We start from the raw sequence: 23,892 nt of genomic DNA, 5'->3' as shown, positions 1-23,892 counted from the left end.
GAGTTCTCCAACCTTTCCAGTTTTGTGGACCAGTGGGGGAGGGGAAAGAGGGGATCATTCCACACTAGTAGCAGGCAAGTGCACCTGCCACTTGCACAGATGGAGCACACATGCAGGTGCTCTCACCCACTGCTCACACACTCGCCTTCCGCTTCGGGCAGACCACATCTGAACCGCAGCTCGGGGATTGGGGACTCCTGCGTTAACTAACAACACTGCAAATAATAACCACAAAAGCCAGGTAGATTGAGGGTAGATATTCACCATTTTGGGGGAGCCTGTTCTAGTCTGAAAATCTGTTTTCATTCTCCTTGTTCCACTTCCTTTGGCCAAACTGTTTAGGTTATTGATAAAGGTCATGTTGAATATGTCAAATTGCCTTTTTCTTTTCAGTGGCTATAGACAATAGGGATTGTAGTAGTCCAAATGATCTAGACTGGAAAAGGCCAGTGAAGAGGGTCCAAGATTCATTAATCTCTTTGCTTTTAAAATATTATGGAGAAGGGAATAGCGTGATTTCTGATTGAAATTTTGGTTTGAAAATAGGTGGTGTTATTTTCTTTTATCCTCAGGCAGCAAGGAGGACAGTGGAACTAAAACTGGTTGACTTGTCTGCTTTCCACATTCAGCATTACCCCCGAATAAGCATAGCAAGGAGCAAGCTTCTTCCATTTATGAAGCATATGTTGGCATTTTTGAGTGGTAAGTGTTTGTCATTTTGATGTACAAGGCTAGGCCTTGGCTTGTCACTGCATGCTCGTCTGTCACTTTGCATTTTCATTGCAAATGATGGATCTTCTCCCGGGCCCTCTTTCTTCCATGGATCTCAAATGTCCATGGAAATTGAAAGGTTACCATCTGATCAAGATGCCATCTTGTCACCTGCCCAAAAGAGTAACCCATTACAACTCTCAAAATATGTCACTCTGTCAGCTTGAACATTCAAGTCGATCCTTCAGTACACGAGCATTCGATCAGCACTCATTCCTCACTCAACATAACTCATTACTTCATGTCATTTCCCCCCATCATCAAATATTTTGTTCTCCAGATTGAACTACCAAAGGGTACATTAGATTTATAAATGTTCTTGACAAGCAGGCCCCAGAGATGGAGCGCAGTGAGGTAAAATAATATCCATTGACATGGGCAACTTTTTGTGGGGGAGGTGGAGAAGGTCAGGATCCCTGCAAGCTTTTTCTGCTGAATTATTTTTCTGTAAATGTTACCAGTAGTTGCTCATGGAGCAAGAAAAACTACACTTGATATTTTTGTTTTAGACTCTTGGGCATTTAATTAGAAGCCTAAACTTTTGTGTGTGTGTGTGTGTGTAAGTAATTAATTAGATTTCTAGACTGCACATTGAAATGACTAAGTGGAACACAATATGTTTCAACATAAAATATCCACACTACAAGTAAAAATGTTCACATAAAAGAATAATAAATAATAACTGGAAGAAAAATCAATATTCATGCTAAGAAAACCAAGAGTAACAAAAGAAAAACATTCACATAATGGCATAATCCCATTAACTAACTAAACAGAAAGCCCCTGAAAAGAGCTATCTCAACTAATTTCTGGAAAGTAATCAGCATCCAGAGAAGTCTCTAGGGAAAGGCTACTATAATACAGAAACCATGGACAAAAAACATCTCCTAGTTTCAGCCCCTTTGACTCAATGGGGATGAAGAATATCAGCAACTTCTCTCAGGATATGGGTTTCAAATTGGAGATTTCTAGATGGAGAAAGCAATTGCAGAAGTACCTCAATGCCAGCATTTTAATTTTCACTGGAAACATATTGACAATCAATGCTGGGTTTAATGTGATTTTAGCATTTAGTGTCACTTAATAAGAGGGCTGCTTCATTTTGTATTAGCTGCACGTAATCTTTAAAGACAGTGCAATATACAACTGATTAATGGTCCAAGTTGGAAATGATGGGAACAAGACTTAATGATATGTGATCATCCTACTCAGGCAGTGTCACAACTGGCCATTTAGACCCTCCCGGCTACAACCTTTACTGGATGTATCTGTGAATCAGGGGTGGGTTCCTCCCGGTTCGCACCGGTTCTTGCGAACCTGTTCGTCAGTGAACCCGGAAGTAATTAACTTCCAGGTTCCTAGCTCCTAGCCCCTGTCGCTGGGTGCCTGCGGGGTTTTTCTTTTTAAAAAAACGCCTCTCCGGATGATCTTGAAATCCTGCAAGGTTGCTTTGGAAGGGGACAGATAGGCAGATTCCCCCTGCCCCCCTCCCTGGGTGCCTGCAGCCTTAAAGCAAGCGTTTGCACAATAAAGAAAATCTAACGAGCGAGAGAAGTTCTTAATTGCTTTTACTGTTAAGTTTCGGAAGCTTCCAAGGCTACAGGCAATCAGGAATGGGGTGGGGGAATCCCTCGCAGGTTTTCAAGATCGTCTGCAGAGGCATTTTTAAAAAGAAAAGGGTCTTCTTGGGAGGGGGAATGGGCTGCGCTCCTGGTTCTGGTATCCCCCCCCCCCAAAAAAGACCAGCTTCCCATCTCTCCAAATCTTGTGGCTTTTCAGGATTTTCTTTTAAAAAAACGCCTCTCCGGATGATCTTGAAATCCTGAAAGGTTGCTTTGGAAGGGGACAGATAGGCAGATTCCCCCTGCCCCCCTCCCTGGGTGCCTGCAGCCTTAAAGCAAGCGTTTGCATAATAAAGAAAATCTCACGAGCGAGAGAAGTTCTTAATTGCTTTTACTGTTAAGTTTCGGAAGCTTCCAAGGCTACAGGCAATCAGGAATGGGGTGGGGGAATCCCTCGCAGGTTTTCAAGATCATCTGCAGAGGAGTTTTTAAAAAGAAAATGGTCTTCTTGGGAGGGGAAATGGGCTACACTCAGAGGAGCCAGCGCTTGGGGCACCCTGAAACAACGCATCCCCGTCGCCTCGTTCTACTCAGCAAGCGGGGACATCCCATCTGTGCCCACTTCTGCTGCCACCACCTCCGCTCCCAAACGCAACTGTCAGCTGCGAGCAGGTGACTGAAGCTGCTGCTTGCAGTCATTTACTGCTGCAGATAGATTGTCCCTGTAGCGGGAAGCTCTTCGCCCTGTGAGAGCTCCTCTTTGGTAACATCATCAGTGCTAGAAGGGAGTGGGGTTGGGGGGGGGGGAGGAGGAGAAAGTTAGGACAAAAAAGAAAAAGATAAGGAGGGAGAGGACTGTGGGGTCCTTTGGTGTTCTCTGAACGTGGTGGTTTTTAATTAGTTTAGGGAATTTTTATTTATTTATTGTTTATTACAAGAAATGTTATTCCTTTTTGCAAATGTTTTATTTGTGATGCAATATGTTGCTTTTAAGTGTTTAGACCAGGTTTATGTGTTTCAAAGTGGCTGCTTTTCTATGGGCAGGCCAGGTTTCTTGCAAGGCAGTGTGTTTCACCCTCGTTTAGGTAATTCTGAGGTGGTTGATGGTTCTGTGAGTGCCTGTCCTTTATAATTTTCCACATTGCCTTGATGGTTTTTATTCCAGTGACTTTGTCTTTCCTGTTCTTAGGCTTAGGAAAAAAAAAACTGGTTTCATTGGCAGTCTTTTTTTGGGGGGGGGGGCGGGGATTTTTATTTTTTTGGTGTTTTCCTAGCACTGTCATAGTTTGTGGGTGTGGGTGGGTGTGTAATGTCCCACAGTTATCTATGCATTAATAATGATCTAGCTAGTAATATTAATAATATCTAGTAATTAGTAATATCTAGTAATAACATCGTCTTGGCCACTCCCACCAGGTCACATGGGTGGCAGACCACTCCCATCCGGTCACATGGGTGGCAAGCCACTCCCATCCGGTCACATGGGCAGCAAGCCACTCCCACAAAGGAGGCCACGCCCACAGAGTAGGTTCGAACAATTTTTGAAACCCACCCCTGCTGTGAATGTAGGAGGAACCCCAAGTCATGGGCCCATTCCCTGAGAAACAAAGTATGTCATGAAAGATGTTTACACTGCCTTTGGAAAAGGCCAAGGAACATGAAATGTTGTTGCCGATGTACCCTGGATAATCGAGAATGCCAAAGAATATAAAAAAGAAGTCAGTATTCATTTTGTTAACTATAGTAAGGCCTTCAGATGTGTTAACCACGTCAAATTGTAGAATGGGAATGAAGAAATGGGAATGCCAACATATCTCATTTTTCTCATGGAAAATCCATTCACAGGACAGGAAGCCACACTGTGCTGAAACACAGCCAGATAGATTGTCATCAAATTGGCAAGTGAATCAGACATGACTGAATAGCCTCTCCTTATTGATTCAACTTATATACTGCATGTATTTATTTATAGATGGAAGCTGAATTACAAGAAGATAAGGGTGTTTTTAAAATTGGAGGAAGAAAATCAGTAACTTGCACTATGATGAAGATACTATTCTGATAGTTGAAAACATATGATTTGCAGATTTTAGTAAAGAAAGTCAAGGAGCACAGTGAAGAAAGTGGTGGTAGCCATACATATAAAGAAGATAATGACAACAGGTATAGCAACCAGTCTTATAATTTCCAATGGACTCATTACAGTGGTAGGTAATGTCTGCTTTTTAGAAGCAACTCTCAATAGTAATGGAATTAACCATTAAAATATGACTTGATAGGTAGTAATGAAGGCCTTGGAGAAATACTCCATTGCCATATCTATAATCTACAAAGATTATAATTGTGGAGAAAATGGAATTAGCCAAGTCTTGATGAATCAATATTCTGAAATAAGGCAGCTGTTTTTATGGGTTCCTACTAATCTCTACCAATGAAAATGAAGCCATTATTTTAGTTGGGATTATGTAAACAGTGAAAAGATCAGGTATTTATGGGAGGGAGGGAGGGAGGGAGGGAGGGAGGGAGGGAAGGAAGGAAGGAAGGAAGGAAGGAAGGAAGGAAGGAAGGAAGGAAGGAAGGAAGTTATTTGGCTTTTTAAATAGTCTTATATGTAAATATGTCGTACAGTAGTAATTCTTTGTCTTGAACTCAATCCATTTCAATTGTACGTGAATAACAGAAACTGTATATTCATTTCAGTGGATGCTGCTATTTTATACATGGCCAAGACTCTGGGCTTGAATTACCCAGTTGAGATTCATAGCTGTTCAGTGAGGCAGAGATACAGCTATAATGCATGAGCCTATGAATGTTGTGTATTTTAAATTGTTGTCTGTCTATTTGTCTATTTATCCCCTTCCTTTGTTTATTGTAAACCGCCCGGAGTCCTTCGGGAGTGGGCGGCATAAAAGACCAATAAAATACAAAAAAAAATACAAAATGAGCCACACCTTCTGTCACACAGAAACTCTGACAATGAGCCTGGCTAAAATTGAATGCAAACAGCCACCCTCAGTCTGGTGCAGAGAAAATTAAGTTTGCCAAATAAACAAATCTTCCATAGTGACAACTTCAACTATTCTATTGCAGATTTAAATTGAAATCCTATAGCACGATAATAAGTCAATTGTACTTTGTGGAGATTACATTTAAGAAGATAAGAAAACCATTAATTTCACTGCTGATGAACGCTGCTTTCAGAATCATTTGAAAGTCATTTCAGCGGACCCGCCATTCCTGCCCAAAGTAATGATTTGTGAGTAAATGCATATGATGTGATGGCATTATGCTCAGAATTTATCTTTTCCACATAAGCAGCACTGCATGCACTGCAGTAGAATGCAAGCTATTTGAAGTGTGATATATCACATGACATATTTTGTTTCATTTAATTGTGTGCAAATACAAAGAAAGGCATGTAGAGAGGGGCAGGAGGTAGGTAGATATAGAAATATGTATCTCAGCCCTAAAAATATTTGAAAGATTTTATATCCACCTCTCTAATCTGCAAAGGGTGATACACCAGAATGTTTTTATAACCTTAGATAAGAGGCTACTCACTAGTCTCATATTCTTATAAATCATAAGAACTTGCTCTTATATGGTATCTTCCTGACATCTAATTACGAGGCCAAATGAGCTTCCCCAGACTTCTTTGCAATTAGTTCTGCCTTGCTTCCATTTTCAGCTTTTCCCTTTCCACATAAACCCTTTTGATATCTAGACATTTAGTTGTATTGGGTTTTTTAAAAGGAACTTCTCAAGATTATATAACTACACTGCTCTTAATTCTCTACAGATCCAGCAAAATCCAATTCAAATTGTCAATTCAGTTCAGAAAATCTATTTAGTTTGAGTCAAGAATTCAATTCAGTTCAAATTTTTTTTATCAACTCAGTTCGATTTAACTGTTTGAGCTGCATCATTGAATCACATCCATTTAATTTGAAAAGAGCTAACCTTATGTACATTTTGTGCAGGAGCATGCAAAATCATGTGATTCATTTCCACAATTTAATAACTGAAATCAGCTTTCTAATTTTATTTCCAAAATCAATTTTACCGAGAAATTGAATTAAATGACTTTCAAATCAAATGCCCAAACTGAATGTTATGCACTCATAAGAGTTATTCCTTGCAATCTAAGGTTTTTCACAAGATTGTCTGCCTAGCCCTGTGCTTTGAGGATTTTGGAAAAACAAAACTGAACATGACTTCCTCTGGCCCCATAGTTCATTTGAAAAAGGTAGTCTTTGACTGATGGGCTCATAACTTGAAATTATGAGACTGGTGCCATGTCAAATTCAAGGAGATTCTTTTCCACTGTCCAACAAGATGTTAAAAAACCAGAGGATGCCTTAAAGTGAACAAAGATTTGGTTAGCAGTTTGCCAAAGCTCTAATACATCTTTAATTGCATTATATAATTATAATTATTTTGAGGAAATACATTCATTTCCTTCAAAAGCTAGGAACTAGGAACAAGGGGCAATCCTTTGCTGAAAGTTTATTGTATTACATTCTCACTAAAATTTAGGAATGTATGGTAACATGAGGAGGATTAACATGAAAAACAAGATTATGAATAATTATATTTGAAATTATAAACAGACCAGTGAGACCTTTAAATTGTTGGACAGCTATGACATAAAAGATGGACTGAGGATGGATATAGAAGTTGCAAAGCAGCTGAAAGAATTTTTTTTTCTTTCTATTTTCGCTGCTGAGGATAAAGGACAAGTTCACATGCCTGATTGGCTTTTTTAGTCAGGCAAAGTATGAAATACCAAAGGTGACTTTATAAGACTAATTTACAAATAGGCAATTACTGAAATCAGACAGTATTCACTCTGGGATTTCTTACAGTACTTTAGTAAAAAAAATGTATATTTTTTAAAAAACCCAGAATTTGTTTTAATAACATAACTTCTTTCAGTTATGTAACATCTGAAAAATCATTTTATTTAAATTCAGTTACTCCTATTCCCTTCAGAAAACCTGCAGTGCTCATATCATGTCTGGGCAGAATTTGCTTTATATTGTTCTCAACATTTCTGAAATATTTAGAGATCTGGGTTTTTGTTTTGTTTTTTGATGCAGATAATAGTTCATTCATTATCTTTTTGACAACTGCCCAAATCTGTATCTAATGATTTTGAGTGTTTTTTTTTTAAGAAATGCTTTTACTTTACTTATGAGTGATCTTCAATTTAGTGTAAATGTCTCCCTCTACAATTATGTTGCTCATGAAACTTTATCAAATATAGCATTGTTAATCTTTCCTTGTGTTCATCAACACAAGGAAAGTTTTGTTCAAAATGCCATCATTAATGAAATAAAACCTGAGTAAAACCTGAAATAGAAGCAATGTGTATCTTTCTCTCAAAACAATTAAAGCACCAAATATATATGCATGTACATGACAAAAAGTTTATATTCAAAGACTTCCAAGGAATTAGCGACTAGTTCGTTTGTAGAAGATGTTATTGCAGGACAGGGAAAATAAGAATAAGATCTTCCTTCCTTTTCTAGAATGGTTTCTGATGGACAACCAAATGTCTGGCACGAAGACATTTGCGCAATGGGCTAAAGGCTGTGAACTCTCGGCCTTTGCTTTCTAGAGCTTTGGCTACCTTTCCTCTGTAGAAATAGAAAGTGACTTTAGAGGAGCTTCAAGCTGAACTTTCCTGCTCTGATAGGTCGCAGTGCAAAGTAGTTTTAGCAGAATTACCTAGAGGGTTTTGTAGACTTAAATTGGATGTGGATAGGCAGCAAACTGAAATATCAACCCCTTCACAGTAGTTACAAAGGTAAAGGACCCCTGTAGATTTTACTCAGCTAGTATTGCCGACTGTAAGGGGCAGTGCCATTAAGCCAGCACTGTCTGAAGACATTTCCGCAGTCATGTGGCCAGCAAGATGTCACAGAGCTCTGTTACCTTCCCACTGAAGTGGTATCTATTCATCTACTTGCATTTTCATGTTTTTGAACTGCTAGGTTGACAGGAGCTGGGGCAAGCATGGGAGCTCAATCCATCGCATGGTGCTCAGGTCTTGAACCTGGGTTGCTGGCTCTCCAGCTGACAAGCACAGCCTGTTAACTGCTGAACCACTGTGCCACCCTTTCACAGTGGGATTGGCCTGAAGAGGAGTCTGATGGAATAGCTGGAAATGAGTACAAGCACAAATAAAGAAGAAAAGATCATTGTGTCAAAAGTCACCATCCTACAAACTGACAGGTGTTTCTTTTAGAATTTCCTTACCTGATCTGGAATTCCTTTCTTTGTACTTTCAGCAGGATTAGCATGCATAAACACATTTACCAACAGCTTCTGTTTACATGTGTTGATAGGTTTACCTCGCACCATGAAATAATATTTCCTCCAAGTTTGATTAATACAGTGAATCAAATTTACAGCTGACTGAACTGTAAAGCTACTTTCTATCAATCAAGTATTAGAATCTACTAAGCTAGAGCTTTCTGGGAGGGATACCTAATCTCCCGAAGAACAGCAGTGGTGCTTCGGAGAGAACGAATGAAGACATTTTCATGGAATGTTTTTTGAAAATGTTGAAGGCTGATTGAAGTCACTTTAACACACAACAATTTATTTAGCAAGCTTGATATGCTCCCCCAGGATTTTCCATTGCACAGCAACCTGACATTCTGCACACAATTAAACAGGAAAAAAATATATATCAATACACTATAACAGAGGAAGTCCATAGTTCATAAGAATATCATCAGAACAATCTGTTTTTGGAACAGACCATTTGGTCCATTTGGCTCAGTATTTTGTGTCACGCAGTGGTCAACTAACTGCATTTGGAGCTCACAAAGTGCCATATTGTAGGTTTTGCATTTTAGGTTCCACGTTTTAAAAAGAAAATCAGAAAAACTGGAGCTGACGTAAAAAAGCCAAATTAGAATCATCAGGGAAGTGGAAATTAAGCTTTACAAGGAGAAGCTTAAAGATCTGGGCATGCTGTGTCTCAAGGAAAAAAGATAAAGTGGGAAGGAAAGGATAACATTTTTTTATTACTTAAAGAACTGCCACATAGAAGAATGTCAAGGTCTGTTTTTCCAATATAGAACCCAGAATATTGATTGTAAGTTTCAGGAGGTTTTTAACAATGAGGGAAGTTTGACAGTGAAGCCCCTCTATGAGGGCAGTAGGGAATTCCCTTTTTAAGAGAGGCTGAACAATCATCTGCAGGGATATTTTCATGATGCAATGCCAGTGGGGGGATTTTAAGTTCTGGTGGTCCTTTCCAACTCTATGATTCCAAGAAAGCCCTATTACACCACCACCCTCCAGCAGTTGAACTTTAAGAACTGTTGCCTATATTCCTAGACAGTCACCAAGACTAGTAGCAATCACTAGCCTGATCCTCTACAAATTTATCTAGTTCTCTTTAAAATTAGTGGCAAGCATTAGATCTGATGGAAATAAATTTCACAAGTTAGATGGGCATTGAAAATGAAAAGAAAATAAAGGAAGGAAGGAAGGAAGGAAGGAAGGAAGGAAGGAAGGAAGGAAGGAAGGAAGGAAGGAAATATTTTACTCAGTCTTGACTTTTTAAAAATTTCATTTGAATGAGTTAAGTGAACCTGGGATCTAATATAGCAAAAGGGAAGAAAAATTCCTTCTATTCAAATACTGTATTTCATACTATATCTGATTTTATATGCCAGTGGTACATTATCACATGTGCTTCTGGACGTTTTCAGAAAAGAGTAGCAATAGCAATAGCAGTAGCCTTATATACCGCTTCATAGGGCTTTCAGCCCTCTCTAAGCGGTTTACAGAGAGTCAGCATATTGCCCCCAACAATCCAGGTCCTCATTTTACCCACCTCGGAAGGATGGAAGGCTGAGTCAACCCTGAGCCGGTGAGATTTGAACCGCTGAACTGCTGATCTAGCAGTAGCCTGCAGTGCTGCATTTAACCACTGCGCCACTAGTAGACAACCCCTCTGTGCACTTTCTGGCATATTCTTCAAGAATAAGTCTTCAAGTTTCCCATCCAAATTCCTGGATCATGCAGAAGATAATTCTTCCATGTTATGTCACCATGACTACATCAGGCCTAGTTTTCAATCCAAGGCAGGCTCATGGCTCAGCACCAAATTAAGAAAGCAAAGCATTTTGCTGTTATTATAGCAACAGATAATCCCTTCTCCATTGTAAACTGACTGTGAAACTCCTACTGCAGCTTAGAAATTGTATCACTGTCTATTACAATTGCATGACCTCAATCTATTGCTGAATTCTGTAACTAGGCTGCAAGAGACACTATGTATAAACTACTGAGCTTCCCAGTGAGAAGGCATCAAGCTTAGCTTGAAATCTGTTCAGCAGTAATAGCTACACGTTCCACTTCAATGAATAAGGTGATAATGAAAGAACCAAAGATAAGTTTAAGGAAAATTGTGCAACATTTGAAATGAACATGGATGTGAAAGCTATTTTATGCAGTGACATGAGTGGGTGATTGAGAACAAGATATTAGTTTAGAGAAAAAATGATTGGGTTATTGGGAGACCCAAATATGAACAAAAATGGTTACTGTTGGTGACTATGTGACAAAAAGATGGTCTATTTATTTCAAATATATGGATTAAACTGAACTCTTACTGTGCACATATGACAAAAGGATAGATGATAGATAGATAGATAGATAGATAGATAGATAGATAGATAGATAGATAGATAGATAGATAGATAGATGATAGATAGGTAGGTAAGTAGGTATGTGGATAGGATAGGATAGGATAGGATAGGATAGGATAGGATAGGATAGATGTAGATAGATGTAGATATAGATATAGATCTATGTATATATATATATATATATATATATATATATATATATATATATATATATATATATATATATATATATATATATATGCTTTTATATAAAGGAAAATTGACTTGATTGTCTAAGATAAAGAGATGATGAAAATTAGTAAATATAATAATAGTGAGTGGTGTGGTGCCATTTTTGGTAGTGCCAAGGTTGGAAAGTGTCAAGAAATTAAGAAAAGTATCTAGAGTATAATGGCTATAAGAAGAGAAAATATAAGTCATAAAAAAGCTGCTTGAAACAGCAAGAGTTTCACAGAACTGCGGTGTATTATACTAATGGCAAATATGCAAAAGAATACAAGGTGGAATGCTGAAGTGAGAAACAAGTGGATTGGAAAAGATGCATACCAGAGAATGATTTGTGCAAAATTGAGGGTAATGCTATATATTATATGAACGGAGAGAAAACATTATTTGCAAAGAATTTCATACAAAAGGGCAGGAAACAGGAGATTTAAAGGATATAAATTGTTTCTTTTAGAAATGACTGAAAAGGGCTAACTAAGAGGCCTCCAGTAGAATGCATGGGATTAAGAATAAAAGTCACGAAATTATTCAGAGGAAATTCAAGTGAACGAAGGCTGGACGATCTAACGTAATTTAGAGCTGTACAGGGGAACAGCACAGGCTTGAATTGAAGCAAATGCTAAAAATGGTAGCACCTGTGAAAAAGGATGAAAGGAAACCATCACTCCCAGAAGAAAGCTGAAAATGGTAAAGGGAAAGATGTAAATGGTAGTTAGGTGGAGAAGCATTAACTTATGAGTGTGGTGATTGTATGATTTGCTTAATATCCCTGCCTCAGCATTGGAAGGATGCTATTATTGTTCTCCTATACAAAGGAAAATGTAACAGAATGAAGGACAAAACTATAAGGGACTTTGTTCATTAAGTGTGCGGGACAAAGTGTGCCTACAAAGATGTTTCACAGAAATCTAATTGAAAGGCGTTTATGAGCAAAATGGGGAAGTCAAGTCTGTGGATGCCAGCGGGGAATATGCAAAGAAATATTTTGCTCTGTAGATTGAGAAATGCATACAAAGAAAGTTCACCACATGGGTTTTTTTTAAAACCTGGAGACGGTATCTTATCATCTGCCTAGCCTTGGATGGTGGAATGCTGTGAGAAACCGTGGATTGATAGTTTGAAGATTGATTGCTGAATGCATAAAGAACTGTACATGATGAGAATGGAAATAAAGCACACATTGTCAGCCCTTTGAAATAGATCCCTACAAGTTTGATATGGAGTGGTTCTTTACTAATATAGGCAATAGAGTAATAAGAGATCTTGAAAACTTGACTGTGTTTTCTTTTCTGTTCCTCTTGTATATCAGTGAATTAGTTGGAGCCAATCTTAGCTTCTTTCTCACACTTCATTTCCTGAGCTTAATGCATACTGTAGTTTTTGTACCACCTCCAAAGTCATCTCTGTGATTCTCCAAATGCAAGTCAGCCCTTCAGGTTTCTCCAGACATAAAATCAAAACCATGACTACTGATGTCCGAAAGGTGCTTTTTCCAAGAGCCAACTGGACTTTCTTTGTGTTTTCTTGAAGATGTTTTGCTTCTTAACCAAGAAGGTTCAGTTCTGATGAAGAAATGAAGAAGCTTCTTGGATGAGAAGCGAAATGACTTTAAGGAAAAACAAAGAAAGTCCAATTGCGTATTGAAAAAGCACCTTTGGGACACCCATAACCTGGATGACTGAAAATCTCTATAGACATGAGTATTAATGGTTTATTGTTAAGGTTTCAATAGCAGAATCTTGCAACCCTGAAAGCACTGCTATCCTCCCCTGCTTTTACTTCCTAGAGAACTAGGGAGGGTATTTCTGAGATGCTTTATCCATCTTCATTCCTACTGTGGGCTTAGATTTCTTTTGTCCTACAATGGCCCTGGCTGCTGTTCTTCTTCCTGTCTCCCAAGTTACTCTCAGATCCCATTACGGTGCATAAGAATAAATAAATGTTTTAATATATCTATGTAATAATATATATAAATATACAGTATATACATAATAATGTGGTAACGCAGATACAAGAAAGGCTTGTGTGTATGAACGAATGTAAGCATATTTCTGGGTAGCTGATACCCACATGTTGGCTGAGAACTTGAATAATTTCAGTAAAAGTTAGAAAGATCATACAATGAATATATATTTTTTTAAAAAATATTGAGGGATCATGCATCAAAGTACTTATATTCAACAGGGAAAATGACACAAATAATCATAAAACAATGGTGAAAAATTAGAGCAAGTAGATGAATGCATATGCCTTGGTAGAATTACTAAAAATGGGGAAATAAATAAGACAGTTTAAGTAAATATTACTAGAATATTACCAAATATTCTAGAATATTACCATGTAAATGTAATATGTAAATGACTTGTAAATATTACTAGAAAGGGGATCTTTTGTAAGGAATAAATTTTGGATATATCAAGCAAAATGTAAAAATAAACCAATGGTAATGGGTTAAAAGCAAAAAGAAATCTAAGAATCTGTGTATGGTTACATGGAAGCAAGAATAGAAAGATAAAGAGAGATATATTGGTATAAACCAAATTTCATTACATTTACTGCAATTTGTTGACTGCAATTTCTTTTGCCAATTACTTCTCATAGTTTGTCTGCATTCTGCACAATACTGTTTACACAGAAAAGGAATAGCATAATAGATATTTCTATATGATAGCATCATATGCAACCAGTCTTAAAATACATATAGTACATTTATTAGGACCTCATTAATATCCACTCCCACCAGAAAATGCTGTTTTTAACTTATGAAAAATATCATGGACAGCTCTCATCCATTTTATCTATGATTCCAATGCCCCATGAATTTCAATTTTCAATATTTCAGGATCTCAGTATGCAAGAACTTTTGGGCACAAGTTGCTGCCTTTCTCAGTATGCTGGGAAAGGCAGCAACTTGTGCCCAAAAGTGCTTGCTTTTCTTAGGCATTTAGAAAAGGTATTTTGAAATGAGAGAGTGTAAGATTTGCAGTTATTAAATTCATAACAGAAGGCTGAAAAAGGATTTGATTCAGAGATTGAGAAGATTAAGAGCATAGGTTATCTATTATGCTAATTAATGTCTATTTAATCTTTCTACCTTTATCTTTTCATCCTGTAAGAAGTATTTTCCCTGGTCCCAAATTGACATTACTAATATGCATATGTTTGTATTGAGAATAGATTAGGCGATCACTAGAGGGTTCAAGGTTAAAGAGGTATGCAGACAATTGGGGGGGGGGTAAGAAGAAGCAACTGATGTGGTCAAAAGACTACCTATTTGAAAGACTCTGCACTGATTTCAATTAAATTCGGCAAGAACTATCCCCTCATAATGAGCTATATTTCCTGCTTATCCCTTACCAAGCTTATAAAAATATTATACATCATGGTAGTTGTAGACATTTTCTTCATAATGAAGATAATGAAAGGACACAATTTTGTTTTTCTCAATTCAAGTTCCAGAACCAGAAACAAATCAGACTATGCAATTTCCTGAACCCTAAAAAAAACCAAAAACCAATGTGTGGCAACTTTCAGATTCAAGGATCTAACATGGTCCAAAGACATCCATGAAGAGAGATGTCAATATCCATATGATTCAAATCCTCTTTTTTTTTTTGACACATGCACAAATGGAGACACCCCAAATAATGGGGCAATTGTTCAAACAGTCTTCTTTTTGGTCTTTCCATTCCTGAGGACCTTTCACCCACAAGAGGTCAAACTTCGTACAGAAGGACAGTACATGAAGAAAAGGCACAATAGCTTTTCTCCCTGCCAATGATGAATATTGCCATTTTTCCTGGCTCTCAATCTTTATGGGATGAAGGTCAGCTACCCCAGGTGGCCCATACGGGAAGTTAAGGTAGCCCCATTTTCTTCCCGGATCCTCTAAACTAGTTTGTTGGTTAGATAAATCAGTCATGTCACCAGCAGTGAAGCAAAGTTCAATTGTCAATTCAATCAATTGCGCTCAGACAATTTTTATTTATTTATTTATTCAATTTGTATAGCTGCCAATCTTTCTTAAGTGAACTCTGGGCAGTGCACAACATTAAAAATAGCATAAAAAAACAAATCATAAAAGCAAACAGAGAAACATAAAAACTTCATTAAAAAGTAATCATAAATTCTATTAAATCCAAACAACACTTCCTGTTCAATACAGCCACCGTAGAAGTTCTGCAATACAACTAGGCCCCCCAAGCATGCTCGCAAAACCATGTCTTCAGAAAACCGTTTTGAAAATAATGCTCTATTTATATTAGTTTCAGGAATATATGTGATTTTCTACAGACCTTTTTCCTTAAGATTTTAAAATGAGAAAATTGCTTTGCAAATCTCAAAAAATGCACATTTGGAATGAAAGCCAAGTTTTACTTTGTTATTTGTTCAATAATGCAAACTAATTTAAGTTTCAGTGAAATTAAACTCTTCTATTAGTACTGCTAAAAGGGATTCTTATATTGACAGCAAGTTAGCAAGTCATTCCTGGTTTTTGCACTGTCACAAAAAAGTGTCACATAAAACAAAAATTTTATATGAAAAGCACATTGTCTCTTGCAGAAAATTCAAGAAAGGGTCAAATCAGGGTAGTTTTACGTGGCAGATAGAGGAATAGTCCTTTAAGACAGACCAGTTCATTATCAATGCAATTCAAAGCTAACATTATGCCAAAATTGTCAAGTCAACTTGATTTAATTTTCTAATGCTTCCAGCTAGTCCTTGACTTACAAGAGTTTGTTCAGTGACCCTTTGAAATTACAATAGTACTGAAAAAAAATGACTTATGGCCATTTTTCACACTTACAACATTTGCATTTACATTTGTCATCCTCATGGTCACATGATCAAAATTCAAATGCTTGGCAATTGACTCATATTTATGACAGTTGCAGTGATCACCTTTGGCGACCTTCTGACAACAAGCAAAGTCAATGGGGAAGCCAGATGTTAAGTGTTACTAACTTAACAACTACAGTGATTCACTTAAGAATTGTGGCAAGAAAGGTCGTAAAATGGAGCAAAACACACTTAACAACTATCTCACTTAGCAGAGAATGGGCGGCATACAAGTTTTAATAAATAAATAAATAAATAAATAAATAAATAAATAAATAAATAAATAAATAAATAAATAAATAAATAAATAAATAAATTGTGGTCGTAAGTCAAACACTATCTGTATTTGTGTAGGTCAACCTCTCATGCAAATAGTATGAACCATCAAGAGCAGAAAGTACACTGAACAGGGCAGGAAGCCAAATTGTATTCTTCATAACAAAGAGTCCTAGCATTGTTGGGACAAGATATGGTACTGTACAGTGATATATGGTGTACAAATTTGATAAATCAATCAATGATGATTTGCTTGTCAATCAACAGACATCCAGGAACAAAAACTCTTTGTTTGAGGTTTAGTGTGGTCATTCCTTTCTCTTCCATTTTGTATTCAATAAGTTAAATGCTACCCTGTTTCCCCAAAATTAAGACCTCCCCAGATAATAAGCCCAATCAGGCTTTTGAGCACATGCACTAAAATAAGCCCTCCCTGAAAATATTGCAACAAAGCAGCAGCCATGAGGTGACCATGCTTGCCGCCTCCTGCACCTCAAAAATACTAAGAACTTCCCCAAAATAAGGCCAAGTGCTTATTTCAGGGGTCAAAAGAAAATAAGACCCTGTCTTATTTCCAGGGAAACATGGTACAATTTGCTTTTCATTTACTTGATATGATTTGTGTCCCTTCATCTACAATTCTAACCCAACCTATCGTATTAGAATTTCTTTGCTAATTAAATCTAATTTGAACGTTCCGATTCCTCTGTTCCTCTCTTCTGCCTAACAGCTCCACTATCCTGAGAAAAAGGACATCATTACTTTTTATGAACATTATGTTGCAGAACAGTCCCTCAACATCTGTTTGAAATTTGGCATGTTGCTCTACATACTGTATACTGCCAGCTAGGTCATCAGAGTCCATTTCCAGCAAACTGCCCATTTTACTGGACCTTTTTTAAGACTTGAGAACCTGCCCATGGATATCGGTGAAATCTGGCAGCCATAATAGAAATTCACTTTGCCTGCAAATTATGCTCCATTCTTTGGAAAATAAGGCGGTTGCAGCTGTTTGTGTTTCTACCAAGATTAAAAATGTGACAAATGAAGTTCCACTTTAATCAAGGTCACTTCAGATTCTGGCAGATCAAATGATCTGTGGTACATAATATAAACTGAATCAGGCATTTTTCTTATACGTTCCTATAGCAACAGCAGTAGCACCTAGACTTATATATCACTTCATAGTGCTTTACAGTCCTCTCTAAGCGGTATACAGAGTCAGCATATTTCCCCCAACAATCTGGGTCCTCATCTTAACGACCTTGGAAGGATAGAAAACTGAATCAACCTTGAGCCCATCAGAATCGAACTCCAAGCTGTAGGCAGAGTTTGCCTACAATACTTCATTCTAACCACTGCACCACCACAGCTCTTGCCTGGCCTTCATAATGATTTCTACATGATTTATGATAACTCACTTACCCACGCCAAGTCCTTTTGGTGTGGGAAATGTGTGCATGTACTGTATGTTGGTGTTGGGGACAGAACATGTATCATCTTGTCTTTGACCTGACCGAAGAAAATTTCCTGGCATGCCTAGCTCCAACACATTCTGAAGCAACTATTAACCAGCATCAAAGAAACTGTGAAAAATTACGAATGTCCAGCCTTCCTAACCAGTTTGTGTGAAGAACCAGGCTAGATACCAGGAGACCATGAGTTCTGGTCCTGCTTAGACCTGAAGTTAGCTAGGTGACCTTGGGCCAGTCACTTTCACTCAGTCCTAGGAAAAAGACAAACACTACCCATTTCCAAAAAAACTTGCCAAGGGGCTTATCAAACACACACACAAACACACACATATAGACACAGACACAGACACACACAAATACCTCCTTAATATGAGATACTAGGACCAAGATTCAAGTAACCACACAGCTTAGTTTGTGTTGGTTTTCCCCACACTTTATCTGTTAGATCTGGTAACGGAAAGGCACACACAGGCTAACGGTAACAACAGCTCTTTATTAACTCAGTAGTAACTATGTACAATCCAGTGAAGGTTGAGTCTGACAGCAGCCCACCGGAACAAAGGACCTTGGTGGAAACCATTATAGCTGAAGCTAGTATCTAACACCCCTCCCCTCTTAAATGGAGTAATCCAACTGGTTACATAGTCACGCAGGTAGGCGGGCTTTTTGGTAGCTCTGCCTGACCTGCGAAGTTCAGTCAGAGGTGTTCTTTGGACAGGTTGGAAGGACCTGTTTGCTCTGCAGCTCCACTTGGTGGAAGCTCCTGGAACCTTTCACAGGCCGCGGCTGGAGCTTCTAGAGCCGGTTCGCTCGGAGCTCGCTATGGGCCTGCAATACAACCAGATAAGTTCCCCGGTACTCTCAGGCTTGAGTTGCCTGTGGATGGAGTGAGCTCTTGCTCCGTTTGGGTAGGGCTTTGGCTAACTTGTGCAGGAGTTACCTCTGGTTGCCTAAGAGTGGAATTGGAGAGGTGGCCATGGAGTTGGTCAACGTGCCTTCTCCAATTCTGACTGTCCTTGAGCTCTACAAGATAAGAGCGAGGCCCGGTGATGCCTATCACTGTGGCAGGAATCCACAGAGTTCCCCCAAAGTAGTTGTGGGCATAAACTGAATCCCCTACACTAAAGTTTTGAATTTTGCTTGTGGAGTCAGGGGGCAATGCGGCAGAATAGTTTGGGTGTAGCCGGTCTAAATGAGACCTTAGCCAGCAACCCATGAGAAGCTCGGAGGGGCTTCTCCCTGTAGTGGCACTGGGTGTGATGTGCTGAATTAGCAAATAGTGGTCAACCCGTGTTTGCCAATCTCCCAGGCCCATCCTAGATAGAGATCCTCTTTTGCAGATCTCACCATTCTCTCCGCCTGACCATTGGAGGCTGGGTGGAATGGCACAACTAGGGCATGTCTGATTCCCTGTGCTGCTAAGAAAGTCTCAAATTACATGGCCATGAATTGGGGCCCGTTGTCAGAGACTAGGACGTTGGGCAGGCCATGTGTGGAGAAAAGTCTCCGTAGTACCTTCTGCCGTAGTGGAGGTCATCAGGACTACCTCTAGCCATTTCGAGCAACTACGAGGAATGTCTGGCCATGAACTGGGCCAGCAAAATCAATGTGCATCCTAGACCATGGTGCTTGAGGTCACTCCCACTCCTTAGCGGGCGCCTCTGGGGAGCTGGTCTGGACTCCTGGCACAGTGTGCAGGTAGCCACCCATTCTTCGATCTCCCTGTCCATGTTAGGCCACCACATGTAACTCCTGGCCAAAGACTTCATCCTGACAATTCCAGGATGCCCTACGTGTAAAGACTCTAATACTGCAATATGCAGTTTGGGTGGAACAATGACCCGGTCCCCCCACAGCAAGCAGCCATTAACAACAAACAACTCATTTCTCTTATGATAATACATTTTGAAATCAGACCCAACAGGCCCCTTGGTCCACCTCCTTCACACCCAGTTCAAAACCTGTTTGATCGTGGAGTCTCTTGCAGAGTGGTGGACAATGTCACTAAATGAGACAGGATCAATCTCTAAACAGCCAATACGAAAGACTGGCATCTTGGAGGGGGGTAGGGTCAGTGAGTAGTTTGTCAGTGCTTTCATTGATACTGGTCACTTCTAGTCCCAGGAGTTTGAACCAGTCAAGCCCCAGGAGGCTCTGCAGGTCACCGCTGACCACCATCACTGGAAGCTGGCCGTTGAAGTTGTTGAAGTTCACCCGGAAGGTGCCCTGGCCCACGATGGGGACTCAGTTCCCCTGGTAATCGCGAAGGCAGATGTCAGGGTGCAAAGATGCTGCTTCTTCAGGCTAGGGATAGCCTGCTTTAGTGTAGACCACGGCATGATGGTTAATGATGACCCTGTGTCGATCTCCATCTCGCATGGAGAGCCCTCGATGAGGACTGTGACCTTCAGCTTCTTTGACCGCCTTGTGCGGACTTGGCCGATTGAGGTGTGGTAGGTGACTCTGGTGTCGCCCTCTGAGCGCTGTGGTGGTGGCTGCCATGTCCCTTGGTCGGGCCTCTGCTGGCGGTTAGGTCGGCTTCTAGGCTGCCAGGTCGACGTGGGGTGCTTGCTTCGGCAAACCTTGGTGATGTGCCCCTTTCACTTGCAGCGCTGGCAGATAGCGTCACGGATATGGCAAAACAATCTGGCATGGTCTCCTCCACAGCTAGCGCAAGGCAGGAGACGCGGTTTGAATTTGTGCGCCGGCTTGGTGCAGCTACTGGGCACACGGCAGCTGTCATCTTCTTCACCTTCTAAGCTCTCGGCCTCTGCAGCCTTGAGATGTGAGCGTGCACTCTTCCACGCATCATGCGGAGTACCATGGCACTGCAGGGTTTCTTCAGACTTAATGGCCGATTCAAATGCCCTGGTTTCGTCCAAGGCAATTTGAAGAGTGAGGTCAGATTTGGCAAGGAACCTCCTCTGCAAATTAACGTCTCGCACACCGCATATGATGTGGTCAAGAATAAGCTCATCAAGGTCTCAAAACTCACAGTATGCTGCAGCCTTTCATAGCGCTGCAACGTACTCGTTCATTGATTCACCTTCCCTCTAGTTGCGAATATTAAATTCATGCCAGCAGACGTGCTTAGATGGCTTGGGAGCGCAGTGAATCCTCAGCGTCTGCTGGAGCACGGACCAAGCGACTGATTGTAGCGGCATCGGCTCTGACAGTTTCAAACACTTCCCATCCACAGTAACCGAGGAACATGTTCTTCTTACGGCATTCAGAATGGCCCCTGAGGTCATTGGCTTCGAGGAAGCAGTTGCACTTCAGCATATACGAGTCCCAGTGGTTGGTGACTGGGTCAGTGGGGCGTGCATGGCCATTTTGTGTTCTGAGGGCTTTTTGAGTTTGCTGCTCAAAAATGGCTGCTTGAAGCCATGCTGAGCTCCGGCCTGGATTTACTTGCTGGATGGCTACGCTCTTTTTGGTTTGCCCAGTTGCCTTCCAATCCCAACCTCATCGCCAGTGTTAGATCGGGTAACGGAAAGGCACACACACGCTAATGGTAACAACAGCTCTTTATTAACTCAGTAGCAACTATGTACAATCCAGCGAAGGTTGAGTCTGACAGCAGCCATTTCCTAGGGAACTGTCAGACCCTTCAACCAATGAGATTAAACTTCTGTTCCCGCCAGAACAGAGGACCTTGGTGGAAACCAGTATAGCTGAAGCTAGTATCTAACATTATCTATTTTTGAATCTGAGGAAATGTTCAGCCTGCAGAATAATGCATTTCAAGGGTCCACTTAGAGTATTCAAATCCTCATCATTCTTTATTTGATCCAGTAGAATGCATTCAGTTGATAAATATTCATTGGCCTGTTTCCCAGAAGAAGACAGAATTAGGGAGATTTATGATACAGTAACGAGACGATGGTTGCAATGGAACTTGCATGTTTAAGGGCCGATTGCCTCTGAGTACCGACTGCAAAGAGGCAAAAAGCATGCATGGACTATTGCCCTCACAATCATGCTTGCAAGCTTCCCAGGCACATCTGGCAGATTACCATTGGAAGTGGAATAGCAAATAAAGTGACTATTTAGCCCTCCTTATGTCTTTGTATGCTCTCATGCACTTCTCTCAATACCAGGTGGCCTGAAGTGGGGGAAGAGAGACGCAGTCCCTTAGGCCCAATGAAACAAATATAAGCCCTGAGCAATGGCTGAATTTAAAGGGATAAGCACGGAACTTACAGTAAATACACCACCACCAGACCCCAGTGCACACACATTCACAGCAATTGTTCTTGAAGTAAGTAAACTGCTGTGGCTAGAAAAAAAAATTATTATTTTTGTTGACATAAATGCAACATGCTGATTCCCTCCCAGATATTTCTCTTCCCAGAAGGCAATGGAGGCCTTGCGTGGTTCGCCTCAACAGAACTATGCCAACTCCTAAGCAAGAATGCAATAGGGGGAAATAAATTAGAGGCAGCTTTTTGTCATAAAACTAGAGCAGCAAAAGGGCAAATGTTGCCTTTAGAAGAAAAGTCAGCATAAGTACAGTGGCTGCTCTAAAGAGCAATTCTCACTGGAAAATAAGTGCGGGACACTGAATAAGAAGGGCTGTTTCCAAACTAATTGAGATGTCATGAATTATGAAAACTTGAGCACACTCAACCAACCCATTAAAAATGTGGCTTAAATGTTATTGCTTATTGTTTAATTTCCCTGAAAAGATTTTATTTTATAACGCTGCAACATTTTATCATTTTTATCTGTGTGGGTGTAATTATTAAAAGCAATATATATGGGATTCCTTGCCCGTAATGCCAATGAAATCATTACTTTTATTCAACGGTAGGGCTCTCAAGAATTTATTGATCACTTTGAGAGAAGGACACCTAGGTTTTGAGGTTAGAAAGGTTGCACAAGCCTCCACTCATTTGCATACTGTAACTCTAATCCAATATTGCATTGTTGGTTTTATGTATTTATGGTTTAGCCTCTGAAAGCTGCACTAGGTGTGCAGTGATACTTGGTTCAATTTATTTTGTGGCTTGGGTTTTCAAGTAAAATTAGGCATGCTGTACAGGCTTAATGCATCTCTTTTACCAAAACAAAATGAAGAACCTTAGCCACAAAGTTTGAAGGGAAAAACGGGATCAAAACATCCCAAAAAATAAGGTTCAACATATGCAGTGACTTGTTCCTCTCATCGCTGTGCTCTGATCAGTACCCTTATGTGACTAATTCTTCACTTCCTCTTGCAAAGCATTAAGAACTGACAATGCCCTGCAAGTTATAAATTGTCCATTGAATGACACTTCTGTACAGCACAAATATTTGTCTATTTAAATGTTGAAAAGTTGGCAAGAACTGCACCATGTTGGTGGATGTTTCAGTGAGGCACCCACTTCCAGGTGCTATTCAAAAGCCAAAGAGATTGACACATGATTAAGTCTTTCGTATTCCTTTGGCAATCAGCCACCAACACATGTTGTCTTTTGTGTGTGTTGTACTTCAGCCTGAGAGGTTCCCACAGATACCAAAGCCATAGCACATAGGAGAAACAACTGACTAAAAGCTGTGATCCCCAAGTGATTATGGCTTCTTCGGTGGCCAAAATTGCCATTGTTACTTGTTAGTCAAGAAAGCTTCATGAGAAATTAACCTAAGCAGTGAATGAAAGAAAAGGTTTGAATAACTTTGTCCTGATCTATTTGGAACAGGGATTTTCAAAGTACCATATTTTTCGGAGTATAAGACATACCCCTCCACCAAAAGTGGGTGAAAATTTTGGTGCATCTTATAGATTGAATAAGGGCCTGTTTTTGGCCTCACAAACCCTCTGTGCATTGTGTTTTCACTCTCTCTGACCCCTAGAAGCACTCTGCAGTGCTCTGCATATCCCGTTTTCACCAAAAATGGCATGTTTTTGGCCTGCAAAGTGCTTCTGGGGGGGCGGGGAGGGAGAAAATGGGATACATGGAGGCCAAAGACTTTTTTTCTTATTTTCCTAAATCTATGTGTGTCTTATAGTCCAAAAATATGGTAGTTATTTTAATAATAATAATAATCCCAGGATTCATGATCAAGAAGCAAATCTCTAGCAATAGAAAA

This window comes from Thamnophis sirtalis, unplaced genomic scaffold (assembly GCF_051295495.1).
Source record: "Thamnophis sirtalis isolate CommonGarterSnake01/CBP01778 unplaced genomic scaffold, rThaSir2_p1.2 scaffold_5, whole genome shotgun sequence".
NCBI classification, from domain to species: domain Eukaryota; kingdom Metazoa; phylum Chordata; class Lepidosauria; order Squamata; family Natricidae; genus Thamnophis; species Thamnophis sirtalis.
This window is presented reverse-complemented; position numbering follows the sequence as displayed.